Below are 14,694 nucleotides of genomic sequence, written 5' to 3'. Positions count from 1 at the left end.
AAATTCGTATTTTTTTTCCCCAACAAAAATAAACAAATTCATGATTTGGGTGTCATGAGTGGCTATGGATACCCTATCAGTACCAATGGAAAGAAGTGTAATTTAATTGAAGGTAAGTATACGCAGGGGAGTCATTATTATATGAGCCACTACCTAGACACATTAGAAACATGCCTCGAAAGACCTTCATTACATGCTTTCACTACTACTTTCTTTATCACATATTTTTTAAATGTTTGTTGTCAAATTTGCCCTTTAAACTCTAATTGTTTAGTTGCAAATTGATTCATTTCATGCTATGGTTGCATAACTTTATTGAGTACCACACCAACACACCAGTTGATGAGTTATATTCATCCCCTTTCAACGTGTTTCTTGCCTAAACCAGTCCTTCCGAAGATAAGAGTGTAAGGTTATAGAGATGATGGTGGTGATTGCTGAGGGTGGATTTACGACTGATGCAATAGAAAAAACTATAGAGTGGTTAGATATTGTGAATAAGACTCAAACATGAGGTACCATTCTATGTGGAAACATCCATATAAAGAAAAAAGACAACTAATATTATTTGTATCTCTAAAACAAGCAGTCTTACTTACACTGAGAAACAAACTGGAGGTGAAAAGCCGGAACATTTTTGCTGATTTTTGCTGATTCTTCTATAATACTTGAATTTGTTGGTGGGTAAGGGTTCTTGATTATTGCTTTATATCTATCTTTGTTCCTTCCACAAATATTATCTACTATGGATATGGAACTTATGGCTTATGGATCAAAGAGAACCTCTAATTCCGAACGAGTTAAATCAAAATAGAATTGCCTCACTCCTTTCAAATTGCCAAGCATGCCTTCCAAAATCTGCAAATCCATTTCAATGCATATTCCAGATACTCCTAATATTATTCTGTCCTGCTCACTGCTTTGTACAAAAGAACCTTCAAAACCAACATCTTCAATTGCAACAACAATCTCTTCCTTACTAATTGAAGTATGTTCATATTCGACTTCCCCCAATGACGTAGATAAGGCAACAACTGGTCTTTTGACACTGGCAAGTTTTCTCAAAAATACCTTCGACAGAGTTTACACATCTTTGCAGTGTCGTACCCCTATCGACTTTGTCCCTGTTAATGTACCCTGATTTCGGTTGAATAGAATCGGATTCTGAAAGCACCGGCCCTCTGCATCAAACCCTGCATTCTCAATTGCAAGTTTGATATCCTCTCCCTGCATAAAAAATAGTTAGCAAATAGGCAATACAAAACTTTTAGCTTGAGGAAAGAAACCTATGAATCATCGAAGGCCATTTACCACTTTAATATTGCATGTTAGCTATTTGTACTAATTAAAATATAATAAAATAGATACCGTGGTTGACAAAAATGTACAATATAGAACTTAAGCATCATATCCCTTTAGTTTGATGTTAAACCTAAGTTGCATTGACATGGACACATGTGTCCACACAATAAACCCATTACCGTTTACTCCATTGGTGCATCCATGACGATCCCGGAAAGGACAATGGACACATTTCTTAGGGGGTGGGGCACAGACCCCCGAAGAAGTCACTAAGAGGGCGAGACCTTTTTTCCCTCTCATAGCCAAAACCCGCAGCCAGGTCAACAAACCCCAAACCAAACAAATCCCAAACTATACATATCCCATACCCCAAAACCCGTTGAACAACACCACACAAAACCCAATACAGACAAATCCACAGATAAATCCCAAAACCAGTCCAACAACCAAATCCAAAACCAAATGCTGTCAGCAATTCAGTTTACTGTCGAGGAATTGGTTATGAAGTCTTTGGTTGCAAAAATAGACAAGAACAGAAACAGTATACGACACTGTTCTAGCAAACAAAAATTCTAAAAAACAAAAACCAGTGAGTGCATTGTTGTACTGTTGCTGACGGTGGTGAGTGAGTGATGGTGGTGCTGTGCTGTTAAGGTGGGAGGAGGAATCAGATGGATTGGAGACTATTGTGGGGGTTCGGTTGTGGTGGAAGTGTTGATGGTGGGAATGTGAGCAAATCTATTGGTGGTGGATGGGGGATGGATGGTGAGGGCGGTACTGGGGAGGTGCGGTGGCAGGTGATGGGGTTTCTTGCTCGGGAAGAAGGGCGCTGTTTTTTTTTTTAATTGGTGGTCGATGACAGATGGTGATGGTGGCGGGATATTATATAATGGAGGTGGTAATTGGTGTTGGTGACGGCAGATGGAAGAGGCGCATCACGAGTTGTGTAGCAAGGGCGTGGAAGAAGGTGGTGGTGGTGGTGCAACAAGGTCGGGTTTTTAGTGGATGGTCATGGCGGTGGATGGTGAAGGGGGTTGGTGGTAGGTGAAGGGGGCTGTTGCGTGTTGCATGAAGTGCAAATTATTTGGGTTTCTCATTTGGGAAAGAAGAGCATTTACCGGAGAAGAAGTTTTTTTGCTTTTTTTTTTTTTTTTTGTGAAAATTTTATTGATAAAGAGAACGAGTTTTACAAATAATTAGGACAAGCGTGCAACAAGCTACGCCGCAAGTCCTTTCTGAATGGCAAATCCTATCCTCGTGTTTCTCAATTTCCTCTATTAGCTGCTTCTCCCACCTCAAAGACTCCATTCCTAAACCCTACCAACGGAGAGGCTCCAGTTACATCAACACACGCATGCCTCCCCTCATGAATTTTTTTTTTGAAGTGGAAATTTTATTAATAATGATAACGAGTTTTACAAATAATTAGGACAAGCATGCAACAAGCTGCGCCGCAAGTCCTTTCTGAATGGCAAATCCTATTCTCCTAAAAACAAACTCGTTAGAACCAACTGTCATTATGTTGTAGTCCATAACTTTCTGCAATCTCTTAAGGAGCTCAACAGACTGTTGTGCCAAGAAACCAAAAGTGTCAAAACTGAAAGGAATGAAATAATGCTGGTTAGCTCTACAAGCCTCCTCGTGTTTTTCAATTTTCCCTACCGCTGCTCTATTAGCTGCTTCTCCCACCTCAAAGACTCTATTCCCAAACCCTACCAATGAAGAGGCTCCAATTACATCAACACACGCATGCCTCCCCTCAGACCAATTGTAGATCAATACATCCGCAAGCCGAAGTGTCGATCTCCCCTCATTCGGATCAGTGAGAAAATTCACAGGAGCCTCCTTCTTCACTTGTACCACAGCCCTCCAAAATGCATCACATAAAATATCTCTGACATGATCATGTCGGTATTTGAAACCTGGAAAATATCCACAATGTGCTGCATGGTCCCCGAAAGCATCTAGTCCACTCTTTTTGCAAATAAGGCATAGATCACCATCAGAGTACAAAGGAATCATGAGACGGTATCGGAGAATAGAACGATACTCTACCAGCGACATATGCTGTCTAAGTCCCTCCATCGAAATAACAAGTAGGAAATCCTTTGCATGTTCTGACTGCAAGCATCCAATGATTGCTTTCCGACGAGCAGATAACACAAACTCCCTTTCAAGACCATCAACAATCTTACCATAGAACGCTTCCGCCAAAACTTTTTGTGATTTTGAGGGGACGGTAGCATTCACAGCCATAGAACCGAGGTCAAAATCAGGTAGACAGAGACTCAATGCACTGCTAGCAACATTAAGAATCTCATCCAAAGATACTGGGCCACAACTCCTAAGAATGTGGTTCTGAAGCTCAAAAGTTTGACAGCGGGAGGCCACAAAAGCAAAAGTAGAGACATCAGTGGCACAATAAACACCTAACCCACCAAGACGTAACGAGAGTGTCAATAAATGCCACTGCAAATCACCGAAGTCAAGCCCATCAGAAACCACAATACCCTGGAGAATACTGTGGAGATGCCGATCAAAAGTCTTAGTTGCCTCTCTAAACAGGGCTGGTAGACAAGTACGAATCGTAAATACCAACTTAGAGAGTCCTGCACAAGCACGTAAGAGCGCTAACTCACACTATGGATCATCCAATGCAGCTAAATGGTCCATCAAAGTCATAACCTTTTCAACACGCTTGCGAGCAAGGCCCATGACAAAAGATAAATTATTATTTTTTTTTTAATTTTTTTTTAAGTGAAAATTTTATTGATACTGATAACAAATTTTATAAATAATTAGGACAAGCGTGTAACAAGCTGTGCCGCAAGTCCTTTCTGAATAGCAAATCCTATTCTTCTAAAAACAAACTCGTTAGAACTAGCTGTCATAACGTTATTGTCCATAACTTTCTGAAGTCTCTTGAGAAGCTCAATAGACTGTTGTTCCAAGAAACCGAAAGTGTCGAAACTAAACGGAATGAAGCATGCAGGTGATAGCTCCACCACCTAGAGATGCTCTTAGATCACAAATAAAAAATTTCCATACCATGGCGTATAACCTTACTATGATGGCTAAGGAACCTAAAATGATATTGTGTATAAATATCATCAACGCACCTATCATGATTGAGCTTCTCAACAGTCTATTGAGCTTCTCAAGAGACTTCAGAAAGTTATGGACAATAACGTTATGACATTTAGTTCTAATGAGTTTGTTTTTAGAAGGATAGGATTTGCTATTCAGAAAGGACTTGCGGCACAACTTGTTACATGTTTGTCCTAATTATTTGTAAAATTCGTTATCAGTATAAATAAAATTTCCACTTAAAAAAAAAACAAAAAAAAAATAATTTATCTTTTGTCATGGGCCTTGCTCGCAAGCGTGTTGAAAAGGTTGTGACTTTGATGAACCATTAGCTATATTGGAAGATCCACAGTGTGAGTTAGCTCTCTTATGTGCTTGTGCTGGGCTCTCTAAGTTGGTATTTGCGATTTGTACTTGTCCACCATCCCTATTTAGAGAGGCAACTAAGACTTTTGATCGACATCTCCGCAGTGTTCTCCAGGGTATTGTGGTTTCTGATGGTCCTAACTTCGGTGATTTGCAATGGCGTTTATTGATATTCCCATTACGTCTTGGCGGGTTAGGTATTTATTATGCCACTGATGTCTATACTTTTGCTTTTGTGGCCTCTCGTTGTCAGACTTTTGAGCTTTAGAACCACATTCTTAGGAGTTGTGGGCCAGTGCCTTTAGATGAGATTCTTGATGTTGCATGATAAGTGCTTAAAAAGTGTTATTTAACCCTCAATTATGTCTCTTGTTTAGCCATCTTAGTGGACTAATAGTGTTTATAAGTTATGTTTTATGATTCTACAGGTTAAAGAGAGAGTTTTGTGGAATATTAGAGAAAAAGGGGTAAAACGGAGCAATTCGGAGCATTAAGGATCACATGGGAAGCCCGTGGACAATCATGGAGAAGGCCAAGGAATTGGAGCTATTAAAGATGCGACTAGGACCTATTTTAAAGCCTATTTGGAAGCCCAAGACCAAATGATTCGTTGCTTGGACCAAAGCCCGCAAAAGAGGATAGAAGGATAGAGCAGAAGAGACAAAATCGGCTAATGCGTCTGGGACGCATAGATCGAGCGTCCAGATGCATTGATTACGTCTGAGACGCATGAATAGTGCGTCCAGATGCATGGATAGACACTGTAGCCAATTTCTTCTCAGTTTTGGAGACGAAGTTGGACTTTGAAAGAAGTCTATTTGTATTAGGAAACAAATGACGGTTTGGAATGCTTCTAGAGCTCATTGTAACCTCTATAAATAGAGGACCTAAATGCCTCATGTAATTGGCCAATTCACTTATACTCTTGTCTCCAGAACTTGAGGTAGAGAGAGATTAATAATAAAAGATCGGTTTTAACTAGCTAAGCTAGTCTTAATAAATTAGTCTTTCTAGTCTTATGTTCTTCGACTCTTCTTCTTCTCATTCTTCGTGTTCTTCATTCTTTATGGAAGGCTAATCTTCTCCTTTAAGGGAGGAGATGAAGCCAGTGCTTAAGGTTTAATGATTCTTCTGGTTCATGGTGTTCTTCAATCAGGTTAGTTCTTTATGTTTTTAGTTATTAGTTCCATTGCCCACACCAAGGGATGGAAGTATAGAATAGGGTTTATGTTTTGCAATATTAATATCACGCTAGTGTTCTTTACTTTTCTTCTAGTAGTATAGTTCTTTAGAGTTAGGGAAGTATTCTTTGTGTTGCCTTAGAAGGGGTAGCTCAGGGAGTGGTTGCCTAGGGGAAGTATTCTTTTGTTTTTGCCTTAGTTGGTGATTCATTGAATGGCCGCCCTATTAGGAAGTACTCCTTGATGTTGCTCTTGGTAATACATTGAATGGCTGCCCGAGCTTACATAAAAGGAAAGAAGATATTAATAGCATAAACATAGGAACAACCTTAAGTAGAGTTAATTGTTAACGATGTTTCGCCTAAGAGGGCATCGGGACTCGCTCGATTGCCTAATTGTAGTCTACTTGTAAGAACAACTATGAAGCAGAAAGTCATAGATTAAAAGTATTGGATTCTAATCTCTTGAATTCCCTCTCTTATAAATTCTCAATAGTTTAGTTAATTTAGTTTAGTTTAGCATTAGAATCTAAAGTCTCTACAATCATAGTTTTTAATCCCTTAAACCCCCTTTCCAGTCCTGTCCTTCACATAACATACACTTAAAAGTGGAACGATATCCTACTCATCCTTTACTTATTGAGGGATAATTAGGTTTTGATACGCTTCTGTTTTGTTCAACGACCATACACCATCTACATACACAAAAAAGAGTCTTGTCATTGCTAGCAGTGCATTGAGTCTTTGTCTACCTGATTTTGACCTCAGTTCTATGGCCGTGAATACTACCGTCCTCTCAAAACCACAAAAAGTTTCGGCGGAAGCGTTATATGGTAAGATTGTTACTGGTTTTGAGAGGGAGTTTGTGTTATCTGATCGTCAGAAAGCAGTCATTAGATGCTCGCAGTCAGAACACGCAAAGGATTTTCTACTTGCTATTCTGATAGAGGGATTGGGACAGTGCATGTCATCGGTGGAGTATCGTTCTATTCTCCGGTACCGTCTCATGATTCCTTTGTACTCTGATGGTGGTCTATGCCCTGTTTACAAAAAGAGTAGACTAGATGCTTTCGGGGACCATGCAGCACATTGTAGACATTTTTCAGGTTTCAAATACCGACATGATCATGTCAGAGATATTTTATGTGATGTATTTTGGAGGGCTGGGGTACAAGTGAAAAAGTAGGCTCCCGTGAATTTTCTCACTTATCCAAATGAGGGAAGATCTACACTTCGGCTTGCAGATGTATTGATATACAGTTAGTCTGAGGGGAGACATGCATGTGTTTATGTAACTGGAGCCTCTCCATTGGTAGGGCTTGGGAATGGAGTCTGTTTCGACCCCCACATACGTGGCAAACGTCCATTATTAGGGGTCTATTTTATTCATTTAATTGACAGGGCTAAAGCCCAATTTACAATACCATGGATCAATGTACAGGCCCATTAACTCATGTGTCTAAGGCTGAACCTTAGCCACATGGCTTGCCACTGATGTATATTGATTTATGTCCAGATTCATTTATTATCAAAGAGATAATTATCAGTTGACAGTTATATTCTATCACAATTACTCAAGCTACAAGATTACTTGAGCTACAAGGACTCTCTACTCTACCTATATAAATACCAAACTATTTTTCATAAGGAACTACGTTGAAACTTGATCCCTAGAGAATATATCTTGGGTATGTAGGCAGCCATTATTTGGTTCAATTTCATCTCCCCCAACATCAAATTCCTCTGTTTCTTAGTGCGTTCTTTACCATTGCTCTCGTTGTGTTGAACGGGTTCTTTGCCGAAACATAATTGAAGCCGCCTCGTGGGTTTTTGAATCCATTATCACGTGAAACAATCAAGATGGTAAGCACAAGAAGCGGGGCCGAGCGCACAACATATTCCTCCCCGCCAATAGGAATCACAACCCTCGAAATTCAAGTCGGGCAATGCAAGAACCGTTGAACAATCAAGTTGCTCCTAGTGGTAGGATCAATTCTCAACATCCAACTGCAGCAGCACCGCCGCCGCCGCTACCACAAACGGCGGTACAAACACCTCCGAAAGAAGGCGTCACGGAAGAAAGTATAAGGAAAACCTTCATCCCAGATTGGACCGACCTGACAGGGAAGGCCGACCTCGCAGATTTGAGGAAAATCGCCATCCTAGACAGGTCCGACCAGGCAGGGAAAGAAGGCGTCACGGAAGAAAGTATAAGGAAAACCTTCATCTTAGACTGGACTGACCTGACAAGGAAGGCCAACCTCGCAGATTTGAGAAAAATCGTCATCCTAGACAAGTCCGACCAGACAGGGAAAGAAGGTGTCATGGAAGAAAGTATAAGGGAAACCTTCATCCTAGACTGGACTGACCTGACAGGGAAGGCCGACCTCGCAGATTTGAGAAAAATTGCCATCCCAGACAGGTTCGACCAGGCAGGGAAAGAAGGTGTCACAGAAGCAACTAGAGGGAAGACCACAATCCCAGACAAACTACCGACCTAAATAGGCTGGTTACATGCAAAAAAAGAGACAATCTCCAGTCGGACTTGAATGTGTGTACCGCCTAAAATCTCTAACTCTTGTAAGAGGTAATGGCAGGTGTCATCTTCCACATAGGCTCGACCGGGGGCGTCTGTCTGTTTAAATCTTCTGGATAAAATAGATTTCACCCCACTTAACATGAAGTAGATTAGCCGAATGGGAAAGTTATCTTAGTGCATATAGCATTGTCTTTGAAAGTTGTACTACTGAAAAAGGACATGCTCTGGCTTCTTTGATAGCTAATTTTCCGATTGATGATTCTCCTATTGACGATTTCTTGCGCCAGGAAGAATCTATTCTGCTGCCAATAACTGGGGGCGACGAAGACCAACATGCAAACGCAATTCCTAATCCCATTGACCTATGGATTGTTTACTCAGATGGCTCCCATAGTAAATCTGGGTCTGGAATTGGATGCATTTTTTGTTAAACCCACCGGAGAAAAGATTGGGAAATCTGTGCGACTTGGCTTCGCCGCTTCAAATAACGAAGTCGAGTATGAGGCTGCTATTTGTGCCTTGAGAACAGCTTTGACACTGGGGGCGCGAAAACTCTAGTTATACACGGATTCTCGCCTTGTTGCCAATCAGTTTGGTGGGTCTTTTGAAGTAAGAGATGAGCGTATGACGACTTATCTTAGTTTGATACATAGTCTTGCTCGACATTTTGATAGCATCTCTATCACTCAAAGACCTCGAAATGACTTACGTCATGAAGATTCATTGGCTTATCTCTCCGCCGCCGTTAGAAGCGAAGGGCCTGACACATCACTTTTGCAGTCATCTTTTCGTCAGTCTAAGTTTGAACGTTTTTACGCTCACTTAGTTCATTACTATCATTACGAAAAAATCTGACGAAGTTACCACATTTAGCTTCGTCAGCTTAAGTTTGAACGCTTTTACGCTCGCTTAGTTCATTACTATCATTACGAAAAAATCTGACGAAGTTACCATATTTAGCTTCGTCAGCTTAAGTTTGAATGCTTTTACGCTCGCTTAGTTCATTACTTTCATTACGAAAAAATCTGACGAAGTTACCACATTTAGCTTCGTCAGCTTAAATTTGAACACTTTTACGCTCGCTTAGTTCATTACTATCATTACGAAGAAATCTGACGAAGTTACCACATTTAGCTTTGTCATTCTAAGTTTGAACACTTTTTACGCTCGCTTAGTCATCACTATTGCTACAACAAAATCTGACGAAGTTACTACGTTTAACTTCGCCAGTCTAAGTTTGAACGTTTTTATGCTCGCTTAGTTCGTTACTATCACTATAACAAAATCTGACAAAGTTACCACGTTTAGCTTTATCAGTCTAAGTTTGAATACTTTTACGCTCGCTTAGTCCGTTACTATCACTACGACAATATCCGACTAAGTCACCGCGTTTCGTTTTGTCAGTCGAAGTTCGAACGTTTTTACACTCGCTTAGTCTAATTTTGCCGAGTTAAGTTAGCATTGGGGGCATTTTTCTCTACATGGGGGCGTCTCGTTCTATTTCATTTCAATTGCATAAATCTACAACATTGTCAGTTTTCTGCAGGTATGTTATCTGACACAACAACAATATTCAATAACAAACCCATCTTTATTTTTATTTTTCATCAAAAGAAGTTTTAGCTCTATGGTATTACATTTACATGATTACCTAATCAATTGTCTCTGTCAATTGTCTTACGGTTGTTCGATTAAATCTTAATTTTTATCTTCGAAATCTGCATTCGCTTCGCTTAACGCTTTCGGTTAACTATTTTCCGCAGTCATTCCTTTTTCTAAGGCATTGTCTTTGCTCTTTTCAACGACATTCGCAAACTTCTTTAATTCATCTACGATATTAATTGACGCCTTTCTGTGCTAAACTTTTCTCCGTCAACTCTTTATGAATATAATTTGCTCGTAATTCCGCCGTTTCTCCGTGCGGCGAGAATTCGCATTACGTTAACTTTCTAAGCGAAAAATTTATTCAGCTTTTTTATTTATTTTTCTACGGCATTGTGATCTTTCCACTCGAATTTTTTTGTCAATATCTTTTGCTCGTAATTCCTCCATTTCAACCTGCAACAAATATACAAATATTTTCATCAGTCTTTCTGACTTAACCAAAATTTTAAGATAATTGATAAAAAATACTAACATACCTGTTTCATGCTGTCAAAAATCTTTGACACCGCTTTGTCATATTTTCCGCACTTTTCTCCGTCTTCTTCGGCAACACAAATTCAATTTTGATCGAAACCCTGTCATCCTATGACAGTTTCCTGAGCAATGATACCAGCCGCGGCGACGAGGATGCGATCGAATTTCTTCAGCATCTCTTCCAACCGGTCACAATCTTCCAAGTCAAGATGATTTGTAGGTTCATCAAGGAGAAGTATGGTCGGATTCATGAACAAGGCACGTGCCAATGCAATTCTCATTCGCCTTCCACCAGAGAAATCCCGAGTTTTTTTTAGCTTGCATCTTCTTGTTGAACCCAAGTCCAAACAAAATCTCAGCCGCCCGCTTCTCAGCAGTCGCTGCCTGCAACTTCTTTACTGCTAGTATGGTAACTTGAATTCCTTCAGTTCGGGATCTTCCACTTGTAAATTGATGAAGAGGTAACACTGATTTTTGGCAGATCGTCCGTGGACCGTGGTTCAGATGAAGGATAACACATTCTTCTTGTGAATTATTCCAACGCTTGAGATATGCATGCGTAAAGAAAGGATAAGATATCAAGTTGGACCAGAGTTTGCATACGTACTTCAGTTTGATAATGGCCTTTGGGGGAACTCTTTGTAATATGGTTGAGACGATCTCTTCTGGTATGCCTTGTATATCATCTGCCATTAGATTAACTTCCTCCAAGGTTTTAGGATAAACAAACATGGTTGATGGTAAACTTCAAGGATTGTAAAGATTTTAGGAAACTGCTACTAATAAACAAGGTTCCGGTAATTAAGCAGTCTAACTGACTTAGGAAACTAAAATTTAATTTAAAAGAAATAAAGTTGCATGTCGAACCCAACTCAAAAGCCTTGAGCCCTCGATAGCTAGACTATGTATGCAGACGAGTATTGGACTTGTTGACTTCATCAACATGTTTGTGAGCCAGCACAACGTTTGGCTTATAGTCACGTACGTTCTTGCTACCATGTGCGCTCCACGCCTCCAAGTCAATTTGCTTATATAACACTCCTCCTGCATGTGCGCTCCAAGTCAATTTTTTATTAAGTATTTTGTTCCCTTATTTACTTATGAGGACTCTTTACTTATTTATTTGTCACTTCATCCTTCATAATTCATTGCTACCATGGTAGATACATCAATTTAGTTATTTCTTTTTTATTCTTTTCTCATTATTTTTTCTTGTTGATTTTCTTTTCTCTTCTTTGCTATATGAGCTTCGTTCATATGGCATAGTCCCGATAATTCACGAATTTTTTCTGATTGTCCATTTTCTTATCGTTTACGTTTACACGATACTTTGTTATACATTCCGCTTACTCTTTTCGTATTCCATTTTTTCCTTGCTTTTTCTTCTCTTCTTTGCCATGTGAACTTTGTTCGCATGACAAAGAGGGGGCGGTGTTTCGACCCCCACATACGTGGCAAACATCCATTATTAGGGGTCTATTTTATTCATTTAATAGACAGGGCTAAAGCCCAATTTACAATACCATGGATCAATGTACATGCCCATTAACTCATGTGTCTAAGGCTGAACCTTAGCCACATGGCTTGCCACTGATGTATATTGATTTATGTCCAGATTCATTTATTATCAAAGAGATAATTATCAGTTGATAGTTATATTCTATCACAATTACTCAAGCTACAAGATTACTTGAGCTACAAGGACTTTCTACTCTACCTATATAAATACCAAACTATTTTTCATAAGGAACTACGTTGAAACTTGATCCCTAGAGAATAGATCTTGGGTACGTAGGCAGCCATTATTTGGTTCAGTTTCATCTCCCCCAACATCAAATTCCTTTGTTTCTTAGTGCGTTCTTTACCATTGCTCTCGTTGTGTTGAAGCAGTTTACTGCCGAAACAGAGTCTTTGAGGTGGGAGAAGCAGCTAAGAGAGCAACGACAGGGAAGATGGAGAAGCATAAGGAAGCTTGCACGACATTGTTTCATTCCGTTTAGTTTCGACACTTTCGGTTTCTTGGAATAACAGCTTGTTGAGCTTCTCAAGAGACTTCAGAAAGTTATGGACAGTAACGTTATGACAGCTAGTTCTAACGAGTTTGTTTTTAGAAGAATAGGATTTGCTATTCATAAAGGACTTGCGGTGCAGCTTGTTGCATGCTTGTCCTAATTATTTGTAAAATTCCTTTTCAGTATCAATAAAATTTCCACTTAAAAAAATAAAAAAAAAAAAAAAAACCCACATGACATTACCACTGGCGCGCCAAATTGAAAAAGTAATAAAAAAAAACCCATGCGACATTGACAATGGAACGCGACATTGTCACTGTCACGCCGCATCTACATCCAAAACCGCAAATTTGCATCCACAGATACGACTAGACAGGTGATACCTACACATTTGTCTCCACCTAGAAATGGTTTTTTGCAAAATTTCGAATGGTTGAGGCAAATATGCAGGTGATACCTCCACCTAGAGATGCTCTAACAGTCCAATAATGTTGAATTTGATATAGTCACTTATTATTGCATTTATCATTGAAACATAAAATTCTGACTAATTTAAAGATGAAATGGGCAGTTTGAAGTTGTGCCTTTGTAAGGATGTCAAAAGCTAAATGTGAGAACTACGAAGCTTCCTACTTCGATTTATAAGAAGAAGTCACAGGCCAGTACACGAGTTCCATGAGTATTTATATATCCTCCTAACAACAAGAAGAATAACCCATGTATTAGGTATGTTCTTTTTTTGGTTGACAAGCTTGTTTTAAATGAGATCAGTAACTCTTTGATGCTGGCGGGGTTCGAGCCCCAGACCTCTAGTATCATCACCCAAAGGTTTTACCAACTTTGCTAGTCGGCACCTGCCAAAATGTGTGGGCAAGCCTGTTTTTAAAGAGATCAGTAACTCAATAGTGTGTAGCGGGGTTCGAATCCAGACCTCTGGTATCATCACCCAAAGGTTTTACCAACTAAGCTAGAAGGCACTTACATGTATTAGGTATGTTCACTGCTGAATATATATAATATGTGCATGCTGCTCAACCTGATTATTTTGCATGTTCAACAATGCGGGGTCATTTTATAATTATTTTCTATCCATGGTTCACAACCCTATCTGTTTTGAGCTCTTAACTATTTTCTCCTTAATTGATTGATGGAATAAGTTAACAACTAATGGACTTGAGCAAGGTTGAGAAGTAGATTGCACGTGAGTTGCAAAGGATGCTCATGCATGTATTCTTCTTGCAATTGTAAATGTAAGTTTATTGTTTTATGCCAAATTATAAAGTGTATTTCATGATTTATTGGGTTGAAATTGTGCACATCCTTACCCTCAAAAGTATGCATAGGTAATCATTCAAATTAATTCACGGTCAAGTATGTTTTCCATTTTGAAGTATATTATTTGATTGGATAAATACAGTTGATTCGTAATGCATGTAACAAGTGTCTAATGGTGATATATTTGCTACTACCACAATAAAATAAATAAAAAACTGCTATATATTATTTTCTCTTATAATATTTATTTTTCCAAATGGTGCTATATTTGTTCTGCCGGGAATTTTTTCCATGCACTTGAATGATTTCTTTATATCAATTAGTGTAGGTTAGTCTTTGCTTGAATGTTGGTGTCGGGGCAGATTGTCCCAGCATTGAGAGGTTAAACAAACTATTTGGGTTAAATACCACCTTTAGCTGGAAAATGGGACTTTGTAACTATCAAAAAAGGTATTAGGATATGGTTTTTACATATGTGATTATTGTTTTAGAACGCTTTATTGTGAGCATTAGGCTATCGTTTATAGATGTGTCAATTGTTCTAAAAGGCCTTCCATTTAATAATAGTAAACAAAAAAAAAAAACTTCATGGTCACCATGGACCAACAGAGGACACTGGAAATGCATTGGGTAAGTGGTAGGGGCATATTTGAACACAAATGCTACACACTATATGCTCAGGTGTCAAATAGTTTGATCATTGATAGAATTTGATCACCATTGAATTGGTTGTGAAGTAGGTTATTCGTTATTTATAACATTTATTTGATATGCTCGTATGGTTTTATGTAGTG

The sequence above is a fragment of the Coptis chinensis genome, chromosome 1 (genome assembly GCF_015680905.1).
Source record: "Coptis chinensis isolate HL-2020 chromosome 1, ASM1568090v1, whole genome shotgun sequence".
NCBI classification, from domain to species: domain Eukaryota; kingdom Viridiplantae; phylum Streptophyta; class Magnoliopsida; order Ranunculales; family Ranunculaceae; genus Coptis; species Coptis chinensis.
This window is presented reverse-complemented; position numbering follows the sequence as displayed.